At 35.9% G+C, this 25589-nt stretch overlaps 1 protein-coding gene and 1 long non-coding RNA gene across 2 annotated transcripts in view; both read right to left on the reverse strand.

The window, feature by feature from the left end:
• Positions 1 to 25589, reverse strand: part of DOK6 (docking protein 6) — a 448396-nt gene that overhangs the window by 365339 nt on the left and 57468 nt on the right. The gene's annotated exons all lie outside the window — the stretch shown is intronic.
• On the reverse strand, positions 19252 to 20740 carry LOC110568836 (uncharacterized). Its single transcript, XR_002479026.2, has 2 exons — positions 20527 to 20740; positions 19252 to 19385 (listed from the first exon to the last, which is right to left on the reverse strand). It is a non-coding gene; the product is annotated as an uncharacterized LOC110568836 (long non-coding RNA).

The raw sequence follows: 25589 nt of genomic DNA on the forward strand, positions 1-25589 counted from the left end.
CCTGGGAAGGGAGTCTTCTCCACGAGACAGAGAGAGGGATAAACCCTGTTCTCTGTGGGTGGAGAAACCCAGCAACTTGGACATAACTCCTTCAGGCTCAGTCCCTTTTGCTAACACCCCATAGATCCATAGATCTGGGGTGGGACACCAGCAGAGTGCTTTCCAATTGTGACAAAAGTTGAATTAGATGAAATGTTTCCAGCCACTAACTTTTGGGGTTAACACAACAAAGCACAGATAAACCAAACAAGCATTAAAACGTCTGCCTTTATTTCTAATGACTTTCTATTATTTAAGGCTAACTTTATTTTCAGAGACTATCCAGGGATGAAGTCTCATAAACGATAACTTATGGGTTAATTTTCCAAGGCACAAGGCTCAGCTGCTGCATGCCTCTTTCCTAGTTGCCAAAAACATTGTCACTAGGATTAAAGAAGCTTGAATATGTAAGAAAAGGTATTGACCAATTGTTTATTAGCCAACATGCCAAAAGAAAAATGCAAAATAAAATTAAAATCTGAATATCTGATTGCCTAAATGATTAATCTATATCCTTACACACAATTTCTATCTATAATAATAGCGTTTACCTCACAAAGATGTTTAATCTTTGTGATTGAATATATTAAAATCACACCTGAGAAAAATAAGAAAATTATAATAAATATCGAATATAAAACTGTTTTCCTCAAAGGCCAGAGGAAGTATTATCAATTGATTCTCTTCCAAATTTAGAATTTTTATCCAGTGTAAGTTAAATGTTAAATGATGGAAAAAAATGTGTTTCACAGGAGAAATAAATAACAACTCAAACAGCACTATAGTCATTTCTGCCAATGATTTAGACTTCACTGTCAAATATTTATATAACATAGTTTAAATGAAAGTAAAAGCCCTGCATTTAGTATGAATGAAGTGGCATTTTTCCAAAGGGTAATTCTTTTTAAGAGCTCATTCAAATCTATTACAAATGCTTTAATAAGATTTCATTATTTCAACTCTTTTAAGCCATGTTGCTGTAAGGCATTTTTACTTCCTGACACACATATCATTTGACTAAGAGTTTATAATTTTTATGATTTCTTTATTTACTGTGATATATACGCAGTCACATACCATATAACAATGTTTTGGTCTATGATGGATTACATACATAATGGTGGTCCCATAAGATTATAATGCTCTATTTTCCCTGTACATTTTCTATGTGTAGATGCCCAAATACCTATCACTGTGTTTCAGGTGCCTACAGTTTTCAGTACTGTAACTGCTGCACAGGTTGGAAGTGTAGGAGCAACAGGCTATATCATGCAGCCTTTGAGTGCAGCAGGCTCTACCATCTAGGTTTTTGAAAGTGCACTCTGTTATACCTGCACAGTGATGAAATTACCTAATGACACATTTCTTAGAATGTGTCCCCATTGTTAACACACGATTGCATATGTTAAATTTTACAATATCTTTATTTGCTATGATAATCTATAAATATCTGCATTTAATATGATTATATATATTCATACACTTATGAATATGCTTTCAGTGGTTAAGATTTTGATTTGGTGTTATTGATTTCTTCATGAAAAATTCAACTTTCATGTATAAATATATAAAATCAAACTTAACAAATTAAGACTAGAATTAGATGGTTAAAATATTCCAATAGCAAGTAAATAAGATTCTTCTTGATATTATAAAGCAGATATGTGGTCAACATTTATGTATTTATTTTTATTGAACACATTTAAATTGTACAACAATATGTTTTGATATACACACACATAGTGAAATGATTACTACAGTCTAGCATTTGACCTATCACCTCTGTGTGTGTGTGTGTGTGTGTGTGTGTGTGTGTGTGTGTGTGAGATAAAAGCACCTAACAACTATTCTCTTGGCACACTTTTAGTACACAATACAATATTTTTAACTACAGTAGTTCTCATGCTGCACATTAGATCTCTAGATTCATTTATCCTACATAATGATATTTATCACAAGTGGATTCAATTGTGAAGAATAGCCTTTCAAAGACATATGTTCTTATATTGTGTTGACATTTCAAATAAGCTGCTTGTCAAGAACATCAAATTTCATTTTTTTACACTATAGACTTTAAAGTCAATTCTGTAATAAATACAAAGTGGTTTTCTGTAAAATATGATTGGTTTTCAAATGATTCTTCAGTAAAAGACACTTTTTTTCTTTGTAACAAAACCTTCCTCAAAACTGCAATGAATAAAACAGGTGAGAATGTCACACTTTTAGGGGACCAGAAGTTGAGACTGGCCATATTCCTGCCCACCTGATCTCTCCCTCTCCTGCTGAGAGGGTTACTGAAGTACCTCTGTAGATGTTCAGGTTTCCAAGCACATCATTCTGAAAACACAGTACTAGGTCTATGAGGCTCACTGTCATAAATCAAAGTATTTTATGGAGTGAACAATAGGTTTAATAAAAAAGTCATATCCCCAAAAGGAGTAATCCATACTTGCCCCAATGCCTAAAAGAAAGTCATTGAGAGCACACAATGACATAAGTACTAGTCGTAAAATGTTTCAGTTCATAAGCAGAATCCAATCCCCAGCACCGCTCATTTGGGGTAGTAGAGGCAGTGCACCACACACTCCATCTGCTCTCCATATTTTCTAGCCCCATACAGTTAGGAAGGGCCATATTGTGACTAATCTGTAACAGCAACGGAGTGTCACCATTAGCTGAGTTAGTAGAAGGCCAGGTAAAATCCTGCAGTCTCTTACTCTTCTGTGATGGCAAAGAAGGGTCTCAGGTAAACAAAAGGGAAAGGACCCCGAGCCAACTAAGATGTTCATGTTACAAATTTGCTGTAACTCTTCAAATAGAGGAGGGTCTTCTTGTCTAACTACATTTTCCTATTCTTTGACCACTTTTGGACAATATGACACACAGACATAATCATCCATCTACCTTGTATAATTTTTCAAGCATGTACTGATGCACTAATTTATTTGAACCATTTATCTCTTCCTGCAAGTGCTGCATAAATTCACTATCATTTAGACAGATAGATGATCGCTAGATAGATGACTGATAGATTTGGATAACTATATAATGACTACAGTCCTTGATAGAAAATGAATAATTTTTTAAAGGTTTATAAAGCATATTTGAGCAATCACTGATTAACAAAACCATTATAGAAATACTTATTGAAACACTTCTAAAACACGGAATGTGGTCACTAAATATTTATTGTATATTAATGAGTAATAGTGCTTGTGATATGATCTTGAGCTTGCGGAAATGTGTGTATATATATAATATACATTATATATATACATTTATATAATGTATATATATACACACACACACAAAAACACACATACTTTTCATTTTTGTCATCATTTCATTCTAGAAATAAAGAAAAAAAGCAAGTTGGAGACTGTTCATGAAAATATTTCCAAAGGTTATATTATTAAGTTTATTTTTCTTTTTAGTGGTAAGGAAGGTAAAGGAAGAGAAAAATTTAATGGATCTCATCCTGACGATGTTTAAGGCAAAATGTGTTATATATTTTAGTTTAAAATTTTCAGTGAAATCAGAGAACATCTTGTCTAGTCATTTAAATCTAACCAGGTATGTATTTTTTTTATTCCTAGAACTCTACCAATTTCTGTCTTCCTAAGACAGACAAAGCAAATGAGCCAACGGTCAACCAGGCCTTTCCTAACTCCTCTGAAGTATCTTAGAACAAAATAGCACAAAAAAGGATTAAGCCTTTACTTCTCAGGCACAGACTTGGGGTCAGGGAAGAATCAGGGTATTCAACTGCAGGATATCCTACACCCTCTTGGCTGTATTCTGCATCCATGGGACAGAGTAAAATGGCCAACTGAATAAGGGAATGCCTCTTCAATGGTTTGGGGTAAAGGATCTTTTCTTCTTTGTTATCTCCTATCTGTTAAGAGACTTTATAAAGCACATTAAAATAGATTTCTAAGAAAAACGCATATATGTGAGATAGACACCACTAAAAATATATAATTAGATCCAACAGATTTCAAATCACACAAATTTCTAGCAAGGCTCCCAGCATGCCTTCTCACTTGCTGCCCTTGTTCACCATGGAACCACCGGGAATCCAGGAGCGCTGCTGTGGTATCATCTGCTGAACAGTTGATTCCACAAATCCCAAACCAAATCCCAAAGGGATGTACAAAGGATCCATTGTGAAGATATAAGTGACCTTCACTATTAGCAGACTCTGTGTTTGCAAATCCTCCTACTCATTACAATGTATGGGGATCACTCCACCAGCATAGAGACCCCTCCGTGTCTCCACCATTAACGGAGTTAGAGCCCAGACATATTCTATCCCCGCTGAGGGTAGTCGAGCTGAGGAAAAAAGAAGGAAGTGATAGAGGCCTGAGTTTGCAGAAGCCTATTCTTGATCCACTGAGCTAATGGCATGTCTGGGTGAGGCCTGCGTGACCATTTACGAGACTATTGTCTCTCTTGAAGTTCCCCTTCTGGGCTGGTTTTATGACTCTGTTTACCTGCATTCATTAAATCCTGTGATCACTCACATGTTACTAGAAAAATGCTACCCCTCAAATTATCGCTTGCCTTGATGTTACTTACTGTAACTATAGTTATTGATAAGAGGATAAGAATCTTTTGTTTGTTTTGTGTTCAGTGACCTTTAGACAGACCTGTATGCTACTGCCTCCCCTGCTTACTTTGTAATTTTCTGTTCCCTCCTGATAAAACTTTTGTAATGGGACCTACGTCAGTCACTGTATGAAAAAACATATATAAACTCTTGTGCACAAGAATAAACTGCTGTCTTGGGCCTGGCCTGATATAGACCTCATTCTTTTCTGTCATTCTTTTCTTCTGCGCACTCTCTCTTCCAGGTATTGGGACCCTCTTGATGGTCAAGAGACCCCCGGCAGACGTGCCAATCTCACGGACCACAACAACAATGTATCTGTAACCGCCCAATTGATATTCACTGCACTTTTTTGGAAAGAGAAAGGGAGAAATCTGAGTCACCCATGACACAAGTTCCCCAGCTGAAGCCCAGCAGGCAACACTCTGCCTTCCTGTTCCAGCTCTCTTAACTATAAACAAATGTCTTTTCTAGAGGTCTATTTGTTAGTCATGATTTCTACATTTTTGCACTTTTTCTTGGCTATTTCACCATTTAAATGACTCCTAAGCACAGTGCTGAAGTGCTGCCCAGGGCTCTTAACCAGGGGAAGGCTGTGATGCACCTTAAGGAAAAAATATGATTAGAGAAGCTTAGGTCAGGCATGAGTTACAGGGCTGCTGGCCATGAGTTTAATGTTAATGAATCAAGAATATGTATTACCTAAGATGTCTTTCAAGGGAAACACACTCAAAACAAGTTTATGTATTGATCCGTGGGTAAAAATGTTGTGACCTGAAGCTCTTAGAACCCAACTCTGTACTTCCTCTAGGAGCAATGCTTCAGTATTACTTGATGAAAGACAAAGCTTAAAATCCTTCTAGATTTTTGCCATATTAGTTATTTGATTCATTGAACAAACACGAAATACAAAAACTGAAAACGTCTGCAAGTATTTTAGGACAGTGTTATAAAAGAAAGATAGCTTCTAAATTTAGGCTTTGCTCCCATCAGCAAAAATAAATCAACTGAGTATCTCTACGCAGACATAAGAAGCTGAAATACTTACTTGGATTCCTTCTCTAAAATAAATATCTCACTTACTTAAAGCAAAGAAAGCACTGAGTCTTTTAAAGACGTATGTATTACATAGAAATCAGTTGATCGAAATGTTTTATAAGAATAATATTTCAGCCAGTCCCGGATTTTAGAGAGCTATTGAACATTTAATCACTTTTTATGGAAAGGCTCAGGCCTTAGGATTTATAAATTAAGTGAACAATAATTCAGTATACATTAGGGTCACAAGGATGTCCACCAAGAGCAGAATCCCTCAACTTGTTGCTTTCTGACACAACAGACAAATAAAACATTAGGATTAATTGTTAAAGACTGTTAAACATCCTTACTAATTTGAAAAATAAAAATATGTAGATATTTAATCAAGTGAACGAATCTAGTTTGATATATATTTAGTAGATGGAAAAATTATTTTAATCACTAAAGGAAAGCCATGAACAAAGGAGAGGCCATAATCAGTACGAAAAAAACACAAATACTAATGCATCTCTAGTGCTTTTCACTTCCAAATTTTGTTTAGCCCAGCATGAGTAAAGCCTGCATGCCTGCTAAGGCACTGTTGTAATTAAGCAAGTCTATCCTGCAAACGTACTATTGCAATTTGGAGGGAAGAGTTTCTTGAGCTTCAAACGGCACCTGCAGTTCACTGAGCAGAAGGGAGTTACAAGGACTCTAGTGTTACAAGAATTCAGAAGAAAGGAGCAGCCAAGGCAAAGCAAAGACTAGGAAAGGAAATCAGCAGACGAGTGAGTACTTCATAGTCTGTTCCATTGCTATGAAAAGATAGATGCCCATTCCCTCCAAACAGGCTGAGACAGCTTCAAGAGAGTGGCTTTCTAAGATTACATGTTGTAAAGAGAATGAGTCTTCTTAGATAGGGCCTCAAACTCTGTCATCAAATAATATCACTGTATCATTAAAGAATAGCAATTATTCTTTTTTGGCAATTGTGAATGGGAGCTCATTCCTGATTTGGCTCTCAGCTTGACTGTTGTTGGTGTATAGGAACACTAGAATTTTTGCACACTAATTTTTTGTATCCTGAGACTTTGGTGAAGTTTATTAGCTTAAGAAGCTTTTGGGTTTGAGACTATGGGGGTTTTCTAGATATTGGTTCATGCAGGGACATGGGTGGAGCTGGAGGCCATTATCCTTAGCAAACTAACACAGAAACAGAAAACCAAATACCACATGTTCTCACTTATAAGTGGGAGCTAAATGATGAGAACACATGAACACATAGAGACCACCACACACTGGGGCCTGTCAGAGGGTGGAGGGTGTGTGAAGGGGGAGGATCAGAAAAAATATCTAATGGCTACTAGGCTTAATACCTGGATGATAAAATAACCTGTACCACAAACCCCCATGACACAAGTTTACCTATGTAGCAAACCTGCACTTGCACCCCTGAACTTAAAAGTTAAAAATAAATAAATAATTTAAAAAGAACAGCTCTACCCATGTCCCTGCATGAAAAGCTTCAGCCTAGAACAGAATGGTTTTTCCAGCATATATGTCATGAGGGCACTTAATGTTCTAAATTCCATGGCATACCCACATACATGAAGACTCATGCAATTAGTAAATTATTGTATTTAGAGGTTCTTTTAAATTACATAACTCATATTTCTTATATAATTTTTTGGTTTCATCCTTTTTTATATAGTTTCTTATATTGTAGAATAATGTTTATAACAGAAGCTCCTAGCTAGCTAGATATACATAAGCTATGCAAGCTTAAACTTCTAAACTGAATCATTTTTAAGCTGCTATGAAATATTAATTTGTCATTTCCAATTTTACTATATATTCTCACTTTGGTAATGGCTTCAGCCTAGAACAGAATTGTTTTTCCAGCATATATGTCATGCGGGCACTTAGTGTTCTAAATTCCATGGCATATCAACATACATGAAGTTAATCTTTCTTCAGTTCTTTCCCCCAAAATGTGCTGTAAGAAAACTGTCAGATCCAGTTCCATTTATAACACTTGGATGAACCCCTGTATCATTTTCTGATAATTTTCCATTTGGAAGATTCGTGCCAAGCACAGTTTAAAATCCCCATCACACATGTGACTGACATCTCACCTGGTCTCCACTCTCAGATATGAACCTCAAGGGATGTGAACGAGAAACGGCTTGGCCGTTTCTGTCCTTCTCTTCCAAGTGCCTGATGACGCAAGGTATGTGCTGGTTTTGGTTGGGTCTCCCAATCCTCTACCAAAGCTTTGCTCCCCTTGCACTGAAATTAAAGATAATGTGGGAGAAGGGCAAATATCTGCTTCCTTCACTTCTTACTTTCCAGGTAGAGATACTGGGCTTCTCTGGCCATCCAGTCATCTCAGGACCATGTGTGAGTTCTCCACAGGGTCCTCCAGAGTCTTTCTCACGCACAGTTCCCTGACATGAGACATCTACCCGTCTCCATTGCCTGAAAAGTAAAACCTGCCCTAACCAATATCCCATACCTGAACTATTGTCCCTTAGCCTATAATCCTGTGCCTATTTTAAAATCTTTATGCTGTATTGTGATCTCAGTCATATAAAAGTCCTATCTCCTTCCCCACATGTGTAAGACATTTCTCACTACATCAAGGTGCCTTCAAATAGCAGGACACAGAGGGATTACACAATATCGTTTTGTTCAACTGACAAATCTTAATTCAAAGAGATTAGATATGTCACTAACTGTAAGTAGTGTGATGTAAATTCAGAGAAAAGTAATTACAGAAGAGACTACAGAAATATTTTGGATGGTCTTAAAATATTTTAGGTATATTTTAGAACTATTTTAGATAGGTTAGACACCTCATTTCTATAGATTAAATTAGTCAGGGATATGTAACTAGCAAATAAAAAATCTGTCTGGTTCTTGTCAATATTATAGTCAAGATTCACATATTTAAGACTCATTTTATCATCTCAAAATGGTAAATTTTCATCTCAAAAGTTAGATGAAATTTGTGAAATAAAAAGAAACATATATCATTTTCCCATGTATCATTTATTAGCTCTAATTTTATAAATTTTATACCAATAAGGATATTTGAAATGATGGAGTCCATATTTTTTAAAAACTAAAATTTATCATTAAAGTTAGTTAAACTTATTCTGAGTTATCACTACTGCTAACTTGTATTTATTTTACTGTTTCAAGTAGCGCATATTTAATAAAAAGGCATTCAGTTGTATTAATATGTTAACAAATAGACTGTAACACCTCATTAGTTTAGATGCTGGAGAAATGAATGAGTTTTGAGTGTGCCAATTTACTAATAAGTTTTGAAACTGACTTGCTCCCTCTTGATTTGTGTCTAAATTTATTAATGCTTCTGATAATTAAATTAAAATCAGGTCACTACTACACATTCACAAGAGACTAAACAGATGCAAAAGAAATGTTTAATCTTATTAGTGCATCCTTCATTCAAAGCACTTTATGAAATTTTAAGCAATTCACTCAATTACTTTCATATCTCAACTTAAGAGCATTAAATACCTTTTTGTCTGCTCATGGGATGAAATTTACAATTCCATTTCAACTGAGATCACAGGTGACAAGGAGTATTTCTTTTTTGTGTGTGAAAATGTGCCAAAGGTAATAAATATTAAGAATGTTTTAAGTTACATAATATTAACTTTTGAAGAAGAATGTTTTAAGTTACATAATATTAACTTCTATTAATGAATTGGTTCCTTCCAAAGACATCATAATTAATCCTCTAAAAGTGTATTATGATGATCATATTATCAAAAACATAACTGCAACAAAGTAAAAGCTGATGAAAAGGCTGTATTCCTGTAATCCCAGAACCCTGCAATACATGCTTCTACATTTCTTCTCATATATTAACTGGCTCAACATCCCTTTTATATAGAGGGCTAGGTATGTAAATCACATTCTTTCCTTACTCTAGCCTGTACTGTGAAATGTACCACATGTTGCTAGCTTTTATATCAAATCATGTTACTGTATTTTCTGAGTCACCTAAGAATGCTTTCTTGATTTTTATTTTCATATTTTTAACTTTTCACTGGAATCCTTCAAGACTAAACTTGTTCACTGTGAACTTAATATATCCACTCTTCTCCTCCCTCTGCCAAATATCCTATTTCTTGGTTTATTCCATTTTAGTTTATAATAACCACTAGTTCTCGAGTAGGCAACACATATTTATCTTTTAGTTACATGCTTCCTTACTTCCCAATGCAAGCATTCTTGAGTGTGCTGAGCACTCAAGAAACAGTTTACCAAAAACGAAACTGATAAAATGTCTAAATTGGATGTATTCCAAAAATGTCTTAATTTGTCTTATTTGAAATCTATATTATAATCTGGTGGTCTTTTTCTGTAACTGAAAAGCAGTACTAAATTTAAGCACTATTAAATGCAATTTTGTATCATAAATTGGATCCTGGTACAGAGAAAAAAACATCAATGGCAAAGCCCAGGAGATCCAAATAAAGTATGTAGTTTAGTTAACAGTAATATACCAATATTGGTTTCTTAGCTTTAACAAATATATCGTGGTAATGGAAGATGTTAACATTAGAGGATACTGGATAAACAGTAAACTCTCTGTACAATCTTTGTGAATTTTCTGTAAATTAAAAGTTATTGCAATAAAAAAATCATGACATAAATGTGTATTATCAGAATCAGAAAACAATGCTAATCTTACAATGACACATATTGAATTTGTTTCTCAAAGAAAATGATGAAATTGACTGAGGAGGTTATGGTTAGGAAACTAGAACATTAATTATTTTTCCCAATTTTTTTAATATTAGGAAATAAAACAGTAAGTTTAAAGTGACTGCTTTCTGATAATGATTTACATAAAACGAAAGAAGAGAGAGGATAAAGAAGGGGAGTAGAGGAGGAACCAAATTAGATAGGGGTCAGATTAGAAATTGAAGCTCTAAAACATGGATTTATGTTCAACGTGCAAGAAAATTCCTTAGAATAAAAAGTGGCTGATATAATTTAACAAGCAAATGCCCTGTGCTAAAATAAGACTGCTAATCTGATTTTTAAACTATGCACAAAATACTGTTAAGTCTAGTGCCCAAAATAGCATAATTTGGAAAGTCTGTTCTCTCTTCCACCACATTGAGCTAATGGGAGTATAGAATAAACATGCACAGATCCATGTATTTTGTGAAGTATACATTAATTTACCTATGTGATGAACATCATGCTTGAATGCTCAATTTAAGGTAACATTAGTGTAATTTTCTATACCTTAAAAGAACAACAATATAAGTTTTCCTACCATTTGTTAATGATAATAATTTTTTTACTTGCATTCACCACTGATATATTTTGTGACAGACTCATCCTAAATGAGATCAGTGATAAATTTTGTGACACATTCAGCCTAAATGAGATCAAAGCTAAAGGCTCAAATACTACAGCACTGTTCTTTTCAAGTTAGGTTTAAACAAACCAAATGTAGAAGGAAGATAACAGATATGAAAACACAGTTTTAAGGTTACATTTGTGCTAATATATAAGGTTATCATCTTGGCTGTTAAACTGATAAATGAACACTGATCATGCAGGAGGTCCCAAAATCACTTTAAAAGTTATCAATGTTTAATATCGTTTCTTTGAAATTTCTAGACAGTCAGATCATACCTAACCCAAAACAAGAATAGGGTCATCTTTGAATTTTAAAACATGCATAGATTAGCATATACTAAATATACATATTCAAATACAAAATGTATACTAATTTTTTAAGGAAATGTAGAAATGAATACTGTTTATTCGCATCTTCAGCATTTCATATTTTTGGTGGGGGGCAGGAAATCAAGATATAGCTGTTGAAACAAACGAATGGTACAGTTAGACTCCCTCTGGCTTTAAGCTTTCCACTGCTACAGCAAACAAAGAAATACAGTAAGAAACACAGCTTTATTTGATAAAAAAATATAAAACATACACTTTTTGGTCTTGATGAAAGTTAAGGACCACTCGCTCCCAGGTACACCCTACTACCACTGTAGCCTCCAATGGGACAAACTCGTCTCAGCAATCTGTGGAACTGATGCTCTGGGCTTAGAATGCATCCAGAAACCTGCTTCCAAACTCGTGGATTGATAGGATCCCAAAAAATATAAACGTTTTTCTAAACTTTACTTCAAACTTCAAATACACACTTTAAACAGCTTTGTCACCATGGGATGTGTGCACTCTATGAAGCACACAACAATACGTAGTTATTCATATACCAAATCTATCTTTAAAAATAATACTGTTTCTGTGCTACAAGTAGCCTATTTATAAAGTCTGTTACGCAAATAAATTCAGTGATGGGGCTGTGCATGGCACTCACATAATTAAGACTTCAGGTAAAGCATGTATCTATCACCTGACTAATTCAAGTAATCTTTTACTGTGTATGTGACCATGGGAATGTAAGTTCCACTGGCCCCTCTAGATTCCTTCAGTCTCATTGTTCTCTGTCCTGCTGTCCTGGAGGCTGGTCTTCATGGATTGCATGAGAACATTCCATGCTTCCAGATAGGTTCTGACAAAGGAAAGCTCCAGCAAGAAATGGGAGGAACCAAGGATGAGGGGTGCTTATTCCCTCACTCCCTCTCTGCAGGAAACAGTCAGCCCTGCTCCCTGCTACCTCTTCTCAAGGCTGATTCCTGATGGGTGGCCCCTTTCTCAAGGTCAACTCCAATGAGGGTCACCAATCCCTTCTCTCCTCCTATAGTCTGGGTGTGGCAGAGGCCGCCTCCTGCCTTCTCCTCTTGTTGGTTTCCCTAAACCTGTATATTAACTGCCTTGCCCAGAGTAAGGCTTCTCTAAACCCCCTTCTGAGAGTGCTATTTCCTCCCAGAACCCTAACTGATGAAGTGATGATTATGCACGCCTTCCAAGAATCCCTCTGATTTCTCTTCTGTTCTTGAGAAAACAAAAACTCCTGAGTTCTCAGGGACTTATATTTAATACGAGACAAAAAGTTTACGTATATCTAGAAAATGTTTTATTCTTTTTTTTTAATAATTGTACTTTAAGTTCTGGAGTACATGCGCAGATCATGCAGGATTGTTACATAGGTACACATGCCATGGTGGTTTGCTGCATCCAACCCCCCATCATCTACATTACATATTTCTCCTAATGTTATCCCTCCCCAATACTCCCAACCCCTGCTATCCCTCCCCTAGCTCTCCCACACCCCAACAGGCCCCACTATGTGATGTTCCACTCCCTATGTCCATGTGTTCTCATGGTTCAACACCCACTTAAGAGTGAGAACATGTGTTTGGTTTTTCTGTTCTTGTGTCAGTTTGCTAAGAATAATGGTTTCCAGATTAATCCAAGTCCCTATAAAGGACATGAACTCATCCTTTTTTATGGCTGCATAATATTCCATGGTGTACATGTGCCACATTTTCTTTATCCAGTCTATCATTGATGGGCATTTGGGTTGGTTCCAAGTCTTTGCTATTGCAAACAGTGCCACAGTGAACAAATGTGTGCATGTGTCTTTATAACAGAACAATTTATAATCCTTTGGGTATATATCCAGTAATGGGATTGCTGGGTCAAATGGAATTTCTATTTCTAGATCCTTGAAGAATTGCCACACTATCTTCCACAATGGCTGAACCCTAATTCACACTCCCACAAACCGTGTAAAGTGTTCCAATTTCTCCATATCTTCTCCAGCATCTGTAGTCTCCAGATTTTTTAATGATCACCATTCTAACTGGTGTGAGATGGTATCTCAATGTGGTTTTTATTTGCATTTCTCTAATGACCAGTGATGATGAGCGTTTTTTCATATGTTTGCTGGCTGCATAAATGTCATCTTTTCAAAAGTGTCTGTTCATATTCTTTGCCCACTTTTTGATGGGGTTGTTTTTTTCTTTTAAATGTTTTTAAGGTCTTTGTAGATTCTGGATAGTAGCCTTTTGTCAGATGGGTAGATTGTAAAAATTTTTTCTCATTCTATTGATTGCTGGTTCATTCTAATGATAGTTTCTTTTGCTGTGCAGAAGCTCTTTAGTTCAATTAGATCCCATTTGTCTATTTTTGCTTTTGTTGCTATTGCTTTTGGTGTTTTAGTCATGAGTGCCTTGCCTATGCCTATGTCCTGAATGGTATGGCCTATGTTTTCTTCTAGGGTTTTTATGGTGTTAGGTCTTATGTTTAAATCTTTAATCCATCTGAAGTTACTTTTTGTATAAGATGTAAGGAATGGGTTCAGTTTCACCTTTCTGCACATGGCTAGCCAGTTTTCCCAACACCATTTATTAAACAGGGAATCCTTTCCCCATTGCTTGTTTTTGTCAGGTTTGTCAAAGATCAGATGGTTGTAGATGTGTGGCATTGCTTCCGAGGCCTCTGTTCTGTTTCATTGGTCTATATTTCTGTTTTGGTACCAGTACCATGCTGTTTTGATTACTGTAGCCTTGTAGTATAGTTCGAAGTCAGGTAGCATGATGCCTCCAGCTTTGTTCTTTTTGCTTAGGATTGTCTTGGCTATGTGGGCTCTATTGTGGTTTCATATGAAGTTTAAAGTGTTTTTTTCCAGTTCTGCGAAGAAGGTCAATGGTAGCTTGATGCGGATAGCACTGAATCTATGAATTACTTTGGGCTGTATGGCCATTTTCATGATATTAAGTTTTCCTAACCATAAGCTTGAAAACTGGCACAAGACAATGGTGCCCTCTCTCACCACTCCTATTCAACATAGTGTTTGAAGTTCTGACCAGGGCAATCAGGCAAGAAAAAGAAATAAAGTGTATTCAATTAGGAAAGAGGAAGTCAAATTGTCTCTATTTGCAGACTACAGGATTGTATACTTAGAAGACCCCATCGTCTAAGCCCCAAATCACCTTAAGATGATAAGCAACTTCAGCAAAGTTTCAGGATACAAAATCAATGTGCAAAAATCACAAGCATTCGTATACACCAATAACAAACAGCCAAATCATGAGTGAACTCCCATTCACAATTGCTACAAAGAGAATAAAATACCTAGTAATACAAATAACAAGGGGGGTGAAGGACCTCTTCAAGGAGTACTCCAAACCACTGCTCAGGGAAATGAGAGAAGACACAAACAGATGGAAAACGTTTTGCTCTTATGTATATTCTTCACATAGAAAAAAAAAAATTCACATATATCCAGAAAACAAAACCCATTCTTATAACCTAGAGAAAAAATAATAGATGATAAACTCACAAAAAAAACTGCCTGTGAAGACTTGCATTTAAAATGTTCAGCAGCAAGTGAATTAATGCAGAAACAGAAAATCGAATACCACTATGTTCTCAATTATAAGTAAGTGGGACCTCTGCTACCCCCAGGCCTCATGGATATAAAGATGGCAACAAAAGACACTGGGGATTACTGGAGCTGGGAGGGGTGGGCAGGAGAGCAGAAAGGGTTGGGAAATGATTGGGTACTATGCTTACTACCTGGGTGATGGGATCAATCATATCCCAAACCTCAGCATCATACCGTATATCCAGGTAACAAACTTACACATGTACCCCTTGAATCTAAAATAAAAGTTAAACAATAAAAATAATAATAAAAAATGTTAGATAGCTATAATAAGTAGCTCATATTGTTTAACAAGTATTTAGTAAAACTGGGAAGTTAACTTGTGTCTAATAGAATATTTTTTTCTAGTAAAAGCAAGCAGGAATAGCTACTGCATATTTACTAGATGAGCTGATATATCTAAAGTGAACAATGAATTTTCAAGCAGATATATAGCTTAGCACGATGTCAGTAAGAATAAAGCTTTCTTAATTCCAGAAATACAATTCCAGGTAAAGGCGGGACCATTTAAATGAGAATATACATAGGAAAGTATGTTCAGCAATGTTTAGCAGCACAGAAAATGCTGAATTTCTCTTTGCAAATGTTAAACTATTTGCCAATTCTGTGATAATTTGTTCCTATTTTTTTCTTTGTTTCATACTTCTAATGTCAAATTACTTGAATTTTTTTTGCAGTCTCATTATGGGAAAATTTCTAAATACTAAGTGGGAATTTGTAATTAATGTTACTACATTTCCACTAGGTCCAATCCTAATGCTCAGTTTTACTGCATGCCCTTGGAAACTACTTACTCCTGATAAGATCAATACTTTTGTTTTGCCAACTTTACCCTGTGAAAGTAAGATTCCAATATTCTCCTCTACTTAACCACATTTTCTTTCTTCCAATATGGTGAAATGTTATACAAATGCTTATTCTATTGTGCTAAAGTTGATTAAAATCCTGAAATACACAATTGCTATTTATTACCTACATTATTTCTTCAGGAGTGATTTACTGAGTTCTTTTTCTTGTTACATTAAAGTGAATGCAAAACATACCCTTCTGGAACTCAGAAGTAAAATAACTATTTGGTTCAGGTTTTATATTTTTGTGATATAAAAACATAAATTTTTAATATGAATAATTTTAAAATATCGAGAATGGATACATTGTTGTTAAATAAAGCATTACACTCTGTTACATTGTTTAATTGAGTGCAAGTTTTTGCTATAGATAATTAAAATCGCAGGCTGTAGCATTTCTAAAGGGATTATTTCCATTTGTTAACCAGAATTACAAAACTGAATTCGTTTTTGTTTTGAAAAGAATTGTCCTACCTCTGAATACACTGATTGTCAAATTTTGCATTTGGAAACCTTTCGAACTATTTTAGTTATCCTATGGCCAAAGATCTTCTTGCCAAAGAAGGCACTGGCAGTTCCCCAGGGAGTGGTATACAAGTTGGTTGAAAATCGAAAAATAGCATTATAAAAAGTTTCAACACATTTTCCAATGAATGGGCCTTTGGAATACATTAAACCATATACAAACCATAGCAAAAGTTAAATTCAAATTGCTTATACGTAAAATTTTTAGTTTAAAGATCTAAGCACATATTTTCTAATGAACCTAAAATGAACAATTAAAATTAACAATTCGTATTTATATTAGAATAAAGCAGGTGAGAGTTTGCCTTATAAGTGAAAATTCAGCATCAAGGCTGCTCAATCTTTCAAAGGTTTTCCATTTCTCCAATATTTAGGGGCCATGTTGCTTTTATAATTGTTCACACATGATTTCAAGAAAGAAAGAAAAAAAATGAAAGAGAGAAAGGAAGAATGGAAGAGAGATGGAGAAAAAGGGAGAAAGAGAGAAAGGAGAGAGCAAAAAACAGAGAGAGAAAGAGAGAAAGAAGAACGTTAAGAAATAGAAAGACACCCCCACACATACCAAGGAAGGACACACACATAATAAAAGCTATATAAACATATGAAGGATTTAAAAAAATTACTTTGAATATATTTTCATTTCCTAAAAATTCTATTTTAATGAAGCTTCTTTCCACGACTTTTGGCTTTGACAGAAGGAAATAAAGGGGTGACTGAGTCTGAAAGCTGATTTACTTGAACTTTCACTGGGTCTTAAAAGCCTAGGTGCATGGGGGAAAGGTGTGCATTTCCAGTAGGGCTGTGATAGAAAAAACCAGATAGGGTGGATAGGAAGGTAAAAGCAAGAGGGGCAGCACAGGAGGTACGTATCCTGCTTCTATTTGTAATTCTAAGAGACAGTTTCCCTCCAGTGGATTCCATAGCTAGATATGTGGTCAAAGCCATTTAAAATCATTGCATAGATTTTGGTTGAGAAAGAACATGAAATAGTAGTCTTTAGTCTTTTTTCCCTCAGCAACATTGTAACATGGAAGGGATTCAAAAATCCCTGGATATGCCATAGTAAAGACATGGGCTTGGCCTGCCAGCAAGCCACTATGGTGAGAGTCTAGTTGGCCCCAGGGCAGAGACTCACAGTGCTGGATGCAAGACAGACTCCAGATAGAAAATACAGCTGACACGTAGGGATCTTCAATGGCTGCAAGAACTCAGGCAAGTCTGAGTTAACAGGGACCACCAGGCCTCAACCACGACAGGAATCAGTCTAGCTACTGGGGAAACTTGAGGGAGCATGATGTCACCATTGTGATTATATAAATTGATGGGACCTTTTAACATCTTTTTGATATTTCAGTTTTCACTTAAAATTATCTAAAGTTAGGGTTGCTATATTTAACAAATACAAATAATATTTACATTTTTCAATATTTAAACATTATTCGCTGGACAAATTTTTAAAAATTATTCATTGTTTACCTGAAATTCAAATTTAATAGTATTTCCTACATTTTACTTGGCAAGCCTATTTATAATTAAGCAGCAAGTATAAACTTCTCTCTCATCTTTGGAAAGCAGGGTTATATTAGCTACATAAAGTTAAAGAATATTATTTTTTTTCCCAACCAAGTTGATACTTGTTACATTTTTATTTTACCATATGAGGTAAACATAAAATGTGTTTTCTCTCTAACTTACATATTAGCACTGCTGTGAAACAAGAGAAGCAAATGCCAGCAACTATCTTCGAAGAGGTTTCAAATAGAATGAGATTTTTCAACATGGGTAAGTACAGAACATACAATATGATATGAATGACCTATGTTTGAAATTCTTTCTTATAAAGAAGCTTTTGAATTGAATAACTTGTCTTCCTCTAGATCAGACTTTGTGGCTGAGGATAGATGAAAAGAAAAATAAATGTTTCTTTAAAGAAATAATGAGATCCTGTGTGTGTGTGTGTCTATGTGTTTGTGTGTATGTTTATGTGTATATGTATGTATGCATATGTGTGTGTGCTTACATGTATGTGTTTTCAATTCTCCTGATGAGGGATTGGGGAAAAAGGCCAAAAAATAAAAAGATTCTATTAATGGCTAGAGAACTTCTTTCCCTGGGGACATCAATGAGCACTAGGGATGAACGGCCCACAGACCTGGGAGCAGGAGGAAGTCACTTTCTCTTTATTGCAACAAACAACAGATAACAATTCCAAGGCCCATGCAATCTAGGAGAGCCCAGGTACTGAACTTAGCACAGAAATCTGAGACCCAAAGGCAAGAATATGATGTGCCACCTTTCTTCTAAGGTCTGCAGGTCCCCGAGGGTATTCACATTATGAAGACACTCGAGAGAGTGGTACAGCACAAGGAAGAAGGGAACCTCATTGTGTCCACAGTAACCTTACCTGGCCTGAGCACTCACACTCAGAAACTGGCCAGAAATACTTTGGTAGATGCACCTGTTTTTATTATATCTCTTTAACCTCAAGTGAAACAAGTATTTTAAGCAGTTTTCTGGCTTTTCCTAAATAAGAATCTAAGAATCTATTTCCTAGGCGAGGTTATACTTCAGTTTTCTCACAAAATGGGGATATTTATATTTATGTTACCTAACTAAAGGGTTATTTGGGAAAATCATATGAAATAATGCATGTAAAGCACTGACCACAGTCCCTGCTGAGGAAATAAATGTGAACTAGAACAGTAACAATACTACTTATAATTATTCCATAACCAACACTGTAAAGTAAGTACTGTGGTAGGGGATAAGAAACCAGAGTGCTTGAGATTTGAAATAAAAAAAATAGGGCAAAACAGAATTCCTGTAGCAAAAGGCAATTCACTCACTCACTCATTCAATATTTATTGATTAGATGTCTCTTTCAGATGTAATATCACCAGAGCATCTTAAATCGTCTCCCTGATCCTTTTCTCCCTTCTCCCTGCAACCCCTCACCCACTTGTAACACAGCAGCCAGAGTGTTCTCAAAAAAAAAAAAAAAGAAAGAAAAATACCCTCATAAATCAAAGAAGGACAAACCCCTGCTTAAAACTGTCCAGTGTCTTCTCAGAGAATTACAGATAAATCCAAGCAGCGTGCCATAGTCCTACTCAGTTGTCTCCCATTGACCTTTCCAAACATGTTATTCAACTCTACCCACCATATTTACTTCATTTCTGTTCCTCAAGTGCACCAAGTCTTTCCCTAACCTCCAAATGCATTTCCCTGATCCACCGGTGGCTCCTCGCCTGGAGCCAGGAGGCAGCCTCCTCGGACAAGAGCTGCCCTTCATCTCTACCACATCACATTTTAAAAAATCTTTCCACAGTATTTATCTTCAACTATTTTTTTAAGTACTAAGTATTTACTCTCAGTCCCCCGTCCTCTCAAATGAAAACTTTAACAGAACCCGACTGCTTTATCTCCAGCACCTAAGTCAAAGTCAAAAACCACATGTTGAAGGAATGAAAATTTCTTACACTTTGTTCTCTATTTGTTTACCAGCATCTTTTCCACACAACTTTCTGGAGAAGGCTATATATATATATATATATGTATGTATGTATATATTTTCCCACCATTCATGTTCCATGTTATTGCTTTCGCTCACAGTCCTGGATTCTAGGCAAAGGGAGTCTCCAGGGTGGGGAAGAAAGGGGCAGGGTGGGGTGGGAGCTGCAATGAGTGAGTCTCATGGGGGTGGGATGGGTAGTGCTCGGCCAACAAAACCTAAGAAGAAATGACTGAGGGAGGGGCAGGGCATTCTCAGCTTTAAACCTGTGGATCTGAGGGCCACTGGCACTGAGGGTGTTTGGTTTCCACTCACTCCAGCAGGGCCAGGCCGGGGAAGGATAGAGTTTCCTGACTCCTGCCTCCCGATGTGCGGGTCTTGCAAAGGGGTCTCCTGCATGGCTATGAGATGAACAAAAATAGCTTGGAAGCTCCCAGCTTCCAGAGCCAAACGCAGCTGGGCCCAAGGAAAGCGGGGAGGTCAGCAAGGCTGAATGAAGGGCAGTCCTCGCTTTGTGGAACACTGGCAGATAAGAGCCTGCTTGAGCCGTTTTCTCTCCTGCTGACCCCTGGACTAGGGCCAGACCTACACACGCCAAGGAATGGGAACACACCATTCCTCTTGTGAAGTTCACAAAATACAGATTGATCAGCAGCGGGAAAGGATCATAATGCTGTGGTGGCAGCAGCCTGTTTTTTCAGAATCAATCTCCCCCTGGTGATGGGTGGGAAGTTGAAGTTGAAGTCGGTGCGCACTAAGGCTGGAAACCCAGCGGGTAGGGGAGATCGGACACTTGGTTCAAGCAGACCTGGAGGAGAGGAGGCTGGAGCCCACGCTGAAGAGCACGAGAGGGGTGCAGAAGCAGATATTGTCAAGGGTATTTCCCATGAGCACCCAGTAGGACACTTTCTGGGGAAGGGTTGGCTCAAACGGTCCTCAGCAAGGCAGCTGAAAGAGCCAGTGGCACAGGAGACAGTCGGGGCACCTCTGCCGCGCTCCACCCGCTGCTGGTTCCCAGTCCCAACCTGCCGATGGCCACAAAGTTCACGGCATCCCCACAGCAGCGGATCTGGGGGCCGGCAGCGCCCAGGCTCTGGCAACGGCAGCCTGCCCCGACAGGAAGTAGGCGAGCAGCACCAGGAGAGAGAGGAGCATGCCGGGCACCACGTTAGTGACGTAAAGAGCAACTTCCGGGGGATGATGAGCGTGTAGATGACGTCATTCTCTCCTGAGCCGTCGGCGGCGCCACTTTCATGGCGATATATAACCCCCACTGAAGGTTATAGATTATATGTATTTTCAAATAAAACCCCAAAACAAAACCATAATTACCATCTCTATGAATTTTTAAATTCTCTTTCCCTATCCTGCACAGCAAACACAAAATTAAAATGACTTGCATTTGATATAGTTTATTATTTAAGTGAAGGGTTAGAATAAAGAGCATTCTTATTTAAACCTGTATAAATCTATTACTAGTAATAAATCGAATAAGGTAAAATCTCCTTACTTTATTTAATTATCAGTACTCAGCACCCACTAAAGATTTAAAAATCTGTATTGCTAGTTCTGACTCCTTGAGCTCTTGCCCCACAACTGCTGGTTGCCATTCCATGTCACTCTTCCTCTTTACGTTACTTTGAAGTCACTATCAGCAATATCAAACTCATTCACTTCCTACGCAAACCTGAGGTTCCTTCAATAATATCATCTTCATCTTCTCCCCTGACCTATCAGACAGAGAGGATATCAATTTCAAAAGTAATTCCTCACACACATCCTGTGTCCCAAATACCTAAGTGGTCATAAAATCCTGGCGCAGCTTACTCTGAAGTGTGTCATAGGTTCCTCCTTTGCTTTTATTTTTAAATAACATCATCTTCAACTTCTCCCTGAACCTATCATTAGGATATCATTTTCAAAAGTAATTCCTCACACATATCCTTTGTCCCAAATATCTAAGTGGTCATAAAATCCTGGCGCAGCTTACTCTGAAATGTATCATAGGTTCCTCCTTTGCTTTTATTTTTAAAAATCTCCATTTTTATCCAGAGCTGTATGTCTCTAGTAGTATTTAAGTTAGTCTCTTTATATTCTAAATTCTATCTGCTCTAGTCCACCTTGCATGCAGCCGCAATAAATTGTTCAAATCTATGACTATTACCACACCTAAGTTTGAAATCTATTGCCCTACATCTAATTGTATATCACATGAGATATGAAATATTTTTAAGATCTTTCAGCTTCTATTTCTCTATCTAGCCCCATCCCTGCTTCTCAGATCTCAGAAAATACAGCACAGATAAACTGATAGACTCTGTAGGAAATCTATTTATCAAGCCATACACTCGTGAAGGATACAGACATTACCAATTACCTCACAGAGGGCCTGTGTATAGTACACAGTTGAATTTATAGTGTGTTTTATTATGCATTGAACTTAACTGAATTTTATTTTTAATTTATATGGTACATAATAGTTGCACATATTTATGGGGCACATATGACATTTTGATACAAGCATATAACGTGTAATGATCAAATTAAGGTAACTGGGCTAATTCCAAGTGTTTCAAATTCTAAGTGTGGCAGAATTTAATGAGAGAATCTGCTCAATGACATGTTTCCATTTGTTAAATAAGTATTCATAATTTGCTTCCTGAAATACAGGAACCTCCTTTATAGTATACAAAGAAAGTAATTCCATTATAATGAGATTATCAAATTGCCACCATATATAATGCCAGCTATGTATAAGCCAAAGAATGATACATGAACCATGATAATCACCTGAGGATAAATGATGAATTAACAAGAAATACAGTAAGAAACAAGGGAACTTTACATTTCATTTGAAAATAACATGACTTCAAAATTAAATCATTGCCTATTGCATAGCATAGTACTTTTCAAAACTGCAGGCTGTCTCTCCATGTTATTATTTACAACACAATTCAGGAGCTATCATAACTCCTTCAAGTCCCTTTGGAAACTGTGTTCTCTGTCACTTCTAATACAGATATCACAACAATAATAATAATTGTAAATAGCAAGACTAACAGCTAATGTGTACTTCATAATAATAAATGATACAGGAAACTGCATATTTATACAAACTCTTCAGGTAATTATGGTAACAGTAAGTGTTTGACTATCTGCTGGAACATAAAAGGATAGGTTTACTAAAAAGCACCGTTTTTTTTCATTATGCAAGAGATGAGAAATCAAGTGATTGGGTAATATCTGGATGATTTTATTTAAAAAAGGATTAAATTATTTTTTGCAACATTATGAGCCAAATATAAATTAGTCGAATATAGATGAGGAAAGCAAATTGTATTTCCTTAGATAACTATGAAATGAACAACATAAACTATGTTTCACATAAACATAAAGCCACTCATATTTTCATGTATTATATTTCCTGCAGCACAGGGCTATATTCCTGATTCAAAATCAGTTCAAAATAAATTGCCTCATATTTCTGATTCAAAATAAATTCTTATTTAGTTCACTATCAAATTTATTTGTGTTACAGTAAGCACTTGTTTTTTATTCCATTCATCTTTGTCATTTAAAAATGCTCTAGGATCTTATATAATTGTCAATAACTCCAGGAATTATTATTTGCTACATGACCTCTTCTCTTTAGGAAGCTATAATAGAATATGGTGTGTTTTCATCACTTATTCAGTTACTTCTTAATCTTACCCTCCTCTTTACTTTGTAACATTAGTAAATAAGGCAGTGGCTAATATTTTGCCTGTGTCATATTATGCAGACAGAATTGATCCTTACCAAAAACTTTACTAAGGTTAAAATTAGTCATTATGATCTCTTTGACATTGCTACTTATTTATTACTTCCTAGGCACTGAATGCCTACATGGTCTTTTCTCCTTCCTATTTAAGAAAAGAAGAAAAGTGTAAAAAATGAAAGAAAGTTACTATTTCTTGCAGTATCAACATAAAAGTAACTTGGATTATTCACCAGAAAAGAATATTTCTTTACGGACATAGAAGAAGGACCCTGCCTTCCTTCTTTCCTTTCTTCTTTCCTCCTTCCCTCCCTCCTTTCCTCTCTCTCACTGTTTCTTTTTTTTTCCCCTGAGTCATTGGGATTGTTCAGATTATATCACATACATTGTTAACTGATCACTGAATAAGTTAGAGATTTTCCCTTATGATCTCATACAGCTTCCTTTTTTGCTTTTGAAAACTTTTTCAAAGACAAAACATACGTAAAATGTTATAGTAAATTTAAATTTAACTTCAAAAAATTAAACCTAGAACTACAGTAAGATCCAGCAATCCCACTAATGTTCAGAGGAAATAAGAACACTATCTCAGAGAGAACGCTGACCTCCCATGTGCATTGCAGCATTACTGACAATAGCGAAGATATAAAATCAATCTTTGTGCTCATTGATGAAAGAATGGATACTGAAAATGCAGAATAGATGTACAGTGGAATATTATTGAGCCTTAAAAAAGGAAAGAAATCCTGACATTTCTGACAACATGAATGAATCTGGAAAACATTATGCTAAGTGAAATAAGGCAGGCACAGAAGGACAAATGCTCACTCATATATGAAATCTACAAAAGTCAAACTCATAAATGCATAATGTAGGATAGCGGTTGCCAAGGGCTGGAGGGAGGGGTGGAGGAATAGAGTAATGTTTTCAAAGGGTTCAAAGTGTCAGCTACACTGGATGAATAAGTTCACGAAATCTACTGTACAGCATGGTAACTATAGTTAATAATAATGTATACTTAGAAAATGGTAAGAGAGTAGATCTTAGATGTTCTCACAACAAAAAATGGTAAGTATGTGAGGTGATAGTTTAGTAAGTTTGATTTAACTATTTCACAATGTATAAAACATCATGTTATACACCATATATATAATTTTTATTTATCAACTATAAATTTTTAAAGTAGCAACTATACCTTTAAAAATTTTAAGATAATAAAATAATTTTATTAGAAATTTTGTTTTATATAGTTCTTTTACATAAATACAAAAAGAATTTTATATTTTCTTATGTAAATGAAAATACAAATTTATCAGTATCTGATTTCTGTTCTTTTATATTCTAAAAAAACTAAAGTTCCTTCAATTCCAGATATAAATCAAACATGCCATACAAGAAAGTTAGTGAACTGCTTTCCAGTTGTGTGTGTATGTACAATCTTTCTCCCAATTACTGAGTTCAACAAATTTTAGAAATGAAGAACATGAAACTAAATTGAATGAACAAAAGTCTAACTTTTGTTTATTAGTATTCAATGACCAATTACAATATGAAAAGATGCTAGGAGGATACATAATTTTAAATAAAAGTTAATCTGGATTACATTTAAAGAACATTTACTTTGAAAAGTGTGATCTGAAATTTAAAAATAGAGGTTTTGTTTTTATTGCTGTTCTTGGAAACAGATCCTCCAAGCATTTCAACGGCCAATACTTTCCTAGACTAATTTGAAGTGCCCTGATTAATTTTGTGCAATAATATTCTAGATCTTTAAATACATTCTGTAGTTTACATTGTTCATAATTAAGACTGGCTTCTTCACACGTAGTTCAAATCGCAAACATTTTATTGACAAATACAAAATATCCAGTGTTTTAGCTACGTAATTTTATAGGTGATGTCAACACAATATTTTATAG

The sequence above is a fragment of the Aotus nancymaae genome, unplaced genomic scaffold (assembly GCF_030222135.1).
Source record: "Aotus nancymaae isolate 86718 unplaced genomic scaffold, 86718_ANA_hifiasm-v0.15.2.pri h1tg000020l, whole genome shotgun sequence".
NCBI lineage: Eukaryota > Metazoa > Chordata > Mammalia > Primates > Aotidae > Aotus > Aotus nancymaae.